This window comes from Quercus lobata, chromosome 7, assembly GCF_001633185.2.
Source record: "Quercus lobata isolate SW786 chromosome 7, ValleyOak3.0 Primary Assembly, whole genome shotgun sequence".
In the NCBI taxonomy this organism is placed as follows: Eukaryota; Viridiplantae; Streptophyta; class Magnoliopsida; order Fagales; family Fagaceae; genus Quercus; species Quercus lobata.
This window is the reverse complement of record NC_044910.1, coordinates 106,501-112,500: the sequence shown is the minus strand read 5'-3', so window position 1 is coordinate 112,500 and position 6,000 is coordinate 106,501.

The window sequence follows — 6,000 nt, the reverse complement described above, 5'->3', positions numbered from 1 at the left end:
ACTCCCTCACGTGTTTGCACTCAAATTATGTCACTCACACTCGTGTTTCACTCTTAAATTGGCTTTTTTTCCGATATTAGTCTCACACTCTCTTGCCTTTTTTCACTCGTAGCTTCCTCTTTTCAGTTCTGCTTAAACTAATAAACTTGATCAAGAAATTCAACTTGTAGTATTTAAACTAATATCAATGGCAAGAAAATATGACAGAAATACTAAATCAAAGGAAGAGGACAAAAGAAAATAATATTTTGATTTGAGAGAATTAAAACTATGAACAATATTTTTTTTCTGTTTTCTATTTCTTTTCTGAAGTCTTTTTTTTTGGGGGGGGGGGGCTTGATGCACGATTTTGACCTAGTGCACGTCACAAAATAAGAACAAAGAATAAAGAACACAAAAGGAACAAGATAGGATGATAACAGGAAACAAAAGATAAAAGGGATAGAAAACTGATTTTAGAACCTGTGCTCTAATACCAAATGATGCGAACCTCAATAGACAGGCTTTGAAACCCAACAAAAATATTGGAATACTTGCCCAAGAAAGCTAAAATTCAGATTTTGATAGAAAACCCTGACCCAACGTTTATAAGTGAAACGCGAACTAAAGGTATAAGTAACACCTTGACCCAATGATTATAATTGAATCACGAACCAAAAGTATAAAGTTTGAACGCCACAAGGAAAAATCCCTGATAAGTTCACAGTTCTTGAAGAATCAAAAGAAGAGCAAAGCCTTACCTTTTCTGATTTTTATTCAATCATTCTCTCTTATAATGAGTGCATGCTACTTATAAGGCATGACTGAAAAATAGAAAATATGAAAAACGTAGTAACTAATAAAACCCTAAATAAAAGTTGATTTGGTCTGAAATTAGCATATCCAAAATAGGAAAATAGCTAAAAAACGTTCTAAATAATAAAAGTCTAAAATTAAGGTAGATTTGGTCTAAGATAATAAGTTCCAGAATAGGAAAAATGTCTATTAACTAATATGGGGCTGGAAAGTCAATCAGCCATTAATCCACGCCATAAATCACGCCCAATCAAAGCAGATCAGCCCTCAATAGCTTGGATTAAATTTATTACACCTTCATCTTCCTTTGGGCCAAGCTTGGAATGTCCAGCGTTAGAATCAGCCCAAATCTCTTGAATCAGCACATTAAGTGCTTCTTTGATCTTTTTGGATCTTGCTTTAGTAATAGGCCCAACTGGAACATGCAATGGATCCTTGAATGCTTTGTGATTCTCATCAATTGGAGTTGGAGGCAAGGCATTGCTTGGATCTGCATTTTGGGATGCAAAAGATGCATCAAAGGCTGATAACGAAAAGAGAGCTAAACTAAGATATCAACTTAAAGAAGGTTGCCCAACAGGGCGGTGCAATGTCTTCTCTGGCTTCTAAGACACCACTACAGGAAATTGTGCTTGTCTAGTTGGAAACCGAGGTACTGACATATCAATCGAAACAACAAAGAACAAGGAAATGCTCATGCCTAATGCATCTATGCTATCCAAAGGACCTAAAGGAAACAGAGCAGCAGCTTTAGATATCTGGTTCGTTTCACCTTGCCCTCCATCTCCGGCGAGAAAAGAATGTATGGGTCAAAAGAGGATGTCTCACTGGTTTAGGCCCAGAATACAACGAGATTATCATCAAAGTTCGGGAGTCTCAACTTGAATACCTCACTGGAAGGTTAAACATTCAGCGAAGAGTTGTTGGTCTGTGTCCCCTTAATGGATTCTAAATTGCAAAGGTAAATTACAAACATAAACTTTAAATTCTATGGGGTAGATTTCTTAACTAAGAATTTTTAGGACTGTAATTATGGATACTTCTTAATTTTTTTGTTTGGTGTAGGCTATTGAAGGCTTTAGGGGCCTCAAGCAGTGCAGTCTTTCCTAGCCAAATCAAGGATTTGGGGCCTTCTAGAAGAAAACGGGAGACCGGGAATTCCATGAGGTACCGACGCCGGTCTTACTGTCGGGATCTGGAATGAGTTAGTTTAGTCCAGAAGTTATACGTTGTTTTGTTAAAAGAAGCTAGTCCCTAAAAATGCCTTCTCCGAGCATAGATTCATTTTTCGTTGGGGTTTACAACTTGAAAAAACAAATGAAGAAGTTAGACGAAATCAAATAGCTTATTTTATTATAGTAGAAGCTTCATTTGCACATTTTTCGGAGTTAAATAGTTAAACCAAGAGAATTTAAAATCGAACGAAGTTGCTTTAGACAAACTCATAGTAAAGAGAAGACTAGCTTAAGAACGAAGTGCGAAAAGGAAGGACCAATGACGATGAAGGAGGAGGAGTAGGAGAAGCAGGGGTATTATTAGTAGTGGTACCATTACGTGAAAAAAAGAAGAGGAAATTGGAAAGAATGTCAGCACTAAAAAAATTATTGCTGTGGGACAATAAGTTTAGGGAACTGAAAAGGAGTGAAGAGCTAAGGCTCAAAAAGACCAGAGTCAAAAGGCTATGGGAGCCTGGGGGAATAATATTAATATCTTTGTTGCCCTGGGAAAATATAAAATGGGGCCGATAGAGAGAATGACAGGCTTGAACGATGTAACAAAGCCAGCAATCAAATTCAAAGCTATAGACCAAGAGCTACTGCGGGTGCGGTCCTATAAAAGAAGGATAATCATGGGGTGCGCCATGGCCTTAGGGTTAGCAGTCCTCGCGTGGTGGCACTTTATACCAGAACAGATAGTCACACAACCATTAGCGTGCTTAAGTCCGCGATATGTAGATCTGGTGAATCAAACCTTTGTCGTGTCGAAAAGGTATGTGAGTTGCACAACTCAGGCTTTGTCTGTATGTGTGATGATAAAGCCGTTCACACCCAAGTGGCAGATCTCTTTCAAAAGGAAGATAAATTTGACCCACTAGTAATAGAGCAAGGAAAGATTAATAAAAAGGCACTCGCAGTCATGGCGGGGGTTGTAATGATGAGTTTGCTACTAAATCAAAACGCATTTAGTGCAGGAAGTTTGGTACTAAGAACATATGGTACTAAGTCAAAAATACTTCCTTAGTCCTGTCATGCCTTAGGTTCATGAACACCTAGAGGTTCACAAGCTAGAAACACCGTTAAACCATTTATCTGCCGTGCGAACGTATATAAAAAAAAAAAAAAAGAAGGAATATTGGCACCGGACGATATTCCGGAAATAGGTACGGGATATTGCATTGGTTATCGAATTGGAATGGACCTGGTTAACCTTATGGAAAGAAGTAATCCTATGGAAAAAGGATCTAATCCTAGAGAGAAACTGATCCTAAAGGGACTTAATCCTAGAAAATAGACAGGGCTGGACCATGACTGGGAAGGGCGTTGGGCCCTGTACCCGACTTTGGAGATAGACATTGTGATTTCCTAAGTTGTGATTAACCTATGGAAAGGGACCGTGCCTGCTGAAGATTGGACTAGAAAGGCGTTGTGCCTAATTAGGGGTTGATCTTGAAAAAGGTGCTGTGCCTCGAAAGGTTTAAGTTATCCTATGGATCGAATCTCGAAAAGGCGCCGTGCCTTGTGTTTGAATGAATGTTTCTAGAAAAGTCTCAAAAAGCCTAAAACCTTTAATGTGGAAGGAGAGTGCCACCACTAATGGGAGAGTTCTTAGTACCAAAGTGGTAAGTTACCACTAAATAGAGGTCATGTTACCATTATCGAAAACGTGAGGTACCATGAAGGAGAGGGATAAAAACCTCTAAGGAATGGAAACTTTGACAAGTAAATCAATGGTTTGGAAATTATGCAACACAATAAATGAAATGCATTAATTCTTAAGGGTTGCTCTTTGAAAGAGGCAAGACGCCTAATAATGCAACGGTGACGCAAGTAAAATCCTTCGAAGGGAAATGGCCCGAACCTGCGTCCTATCCATTCATCTATTCCATCTAAGGGTAATGCCAAGCTAGGCTAGATTCTATCAAATAAGATCTCTCAAGTGATAGCTATAGAGGAGAAGGGCAGATTAGACTGTATGAGGTTTCTGTTGTTCTTTCTTGGCAGTGGTATGTCACTCCAGTAGGTTCGGGAATCAAATACCTGAGACTTGCTCCTTCCTCAGGTTTATATCACGCTAGGCTAGATAAGACTGTATTCTATCTGTTAGCTATTCGAAGAGCTTAGGAGCTAGAGGCATGCTCTTTTTCTTTCCTTGTTCTTCCTTGAAGTTTAGAAGGGATAAGGACAGAGAATAACTAATGAGATTGTAGTTGTCTTCCTTCTTAGGGTTAGGACTTTCCCCTGGGGCACGTAGCTCTTGTAGGTTTAGATCAAGATAGAATGAATTAGAACGAATTCTATCTAGCAAGCTAGTTGTTCCAGCAAGCCAATAGGGATGCTAGGCGAAAGGAGAAGAATCTATTTCTTACCTTTAGGATGTAGCTTAAACCTTCCTTACTGTATCTATTCTAGAAAGAGATGCAACCTATCTTTCTCAATATGCATTGCCACTGTTGCTATCCGTCCCTCCTTATCACGCCAGCCGGATAAAAGGGAGAAACTGATGGTAGAGACATGACTGGAATTGGGGAAACTTACGGGATTGAGCCCACCCCTCGAGTTTACATGCTCCGGCGGGATGATTTCTACGACAATCTCCCAACCCCTAAAATGACTCCCTAAAAGTCCAGCAAGTGATGAATCCTTTATCCTTGCTCATATTCCTCAACACTTCCCTACAAAGCCTTTCGCCATGCACATGCTGGTATACGTGACGGTGGCTCCAAACGGTATAAAGTATAGGTTTTGGGGACTCAAAGTTGTAAAACAAGTAAGCAAGAAATGAGCGAAAAATGCAATGCGAAAGCGAAAACTTTTGATGACCAGGCATCTCACCATCATGCTCTCGAGCTTTCCGTAGGCGGAACAACCCTACCTCCACGTTCTTATTAGCGGCACCACCACAAGAAGCTGGCTGCTTGAACTTATTAACTCATTTATGAAAAGGCACGCACCGTTACTTGCTTATCGCTTCGCTGGTTTAACTCATTTATTGAGAGCGCTTTATCCCTATAGCCGGCTTTCTATCTCTAACTCGAAGTGCAGCTTGGATTACAGTCTGTGAGTAAGGATACATATCGTATGGGGCATTCGCATGGAACAAATTTGGCTTATGGTATGGCTCGAAGGTCTTGTCGTGCGTCTTGGAGCGAAGAACCTGTGGCACTGACCTGACTTTCGGAATAGAATGGTGCTGCAATAAGGACTTTCAGGTTTGAAAGCAGAATTGGACATTGCTGGAACAAGAGAATCCGAAAAGCCAAAAAAGTCATTCTGAGTCTGAGGGAAGTAGTATGACAGTTATTGCTAGCTCTGACTATGCCCAGCCAGGCAAAAAGCAAAAAGGCCTGGAGGAGAGACATATGTAGGTTGGTACAATCGGGGGTATCACCATATTCAGGATTGAAAGAGGCACCGTACTGGTCTGGCTTTTTTCGATTGTTCCTGGTCTATTAAATAGAGTAGCCATTTTTTTTCCCAGGAACACATAACATTTTTTTTATAGGCAATTTACTTTTCATAGTTACCCCCACAGAGTACTTTTCAGATTCAACCTACCGCTTCTTCTAGCTCCGATTTTTTGTAACCTATATAACTAATTGGGGGCAATCTATCTATCTTATCAAAATGAATTGCACACACTAGATTCTCGATGTATGCATTCCAATCCAAGGAAGGGGAATGCTAATAAAAGATCAAAGATCTGCTCCAACTTCTTGTGATTCGAGACTGGGGGGGATATAGAATGAAAAAAAAAAAAAAAACAAGATGATGAGATTATGGAAGTACCGAGTCTTTTTTGCTACTGCACTGTTTCTTCTAGTTTCTATTGCTTTTTTATACTTCAAATATAAGTATAGTATAAACCTTAAGTAAAAATGATTCATTTGAATGAAACTTGAGTTATTTATTAGTTCTTATCAATGATTGAAGAAATGAAAAGGGATTCCAATTCCAAGTCTTAAATGAAATGAGTGGACTGGATGGA